Raw genomic sequence first — 668 nt, forward strand, 5'->3', positions numbered from 1 at the left:
CTGCTGTACTCCACCTGCACGCATCCCTCACTCCACACACTGACTGTGCAGTAGTTCACTGCCCAGCAAGTAGAGAGCAAGGCACTCTTAATAAAATGCTGGTTCATGCAGATTGTATGGTGCTAATACAAATTACTTCAACATAGGGCTGTACTGCAACTGATGTCCTAAACATCCATTTTAATTCTGAGTTAGGCATGCATGTGAAATCATAACACACACCTTAAAGTCTGACATGATTTGATAAATTCTGAACACATTGTCAGATTTTGACTGTTGACATTGTCCTGAAATGTATTCATGCCTAATCTTTGCCCATGCTATAAAAACACCCCAGTTTTAACTGGTTCATTAAACACAAATTTAAAAGAAAAATGGAAATTACTTCATGTACAACTGAAAGTTGGCTCACATCATGTACATGAGATATATATATATATTTCATATTTTTATTGGTGCCATTCAAGGAATTGAATCACTTTTTTGACCCACAAAACTCTTTTCATTAAGTAAAAACATCAGCAAGTTTCTGTGAACGTTTAGTTATTTATAATGGATTTTGGTCAAGTTCATCTTGAAGATCCAGTCCACTGGGATTTGGATGCATTCATTTAAGTGTTTTGTTTGAATTTCAACAAAGGTAGCTTTGAATAAAGAATGAAAAAGCA

The sequence above is a fragment of the Meleagris gallopavo genome, chromosome 3 (genome assembly GCF_000146605.3).
Source record: "Meleagris gallopavo isolate NT-WF06-2002-E0010 breed Aviagen turkey brand Nicholas breeding stock chromosome 3, Turkey_5.1, whole genome shotgun sequence".
Taxonomy (NCBI): domain Eukaryota; kingdom Metazoa; phylum Chordata; class Aves; order Galliformes; family Phasianidae; genus Meleagris; species Meleagris gallopavo.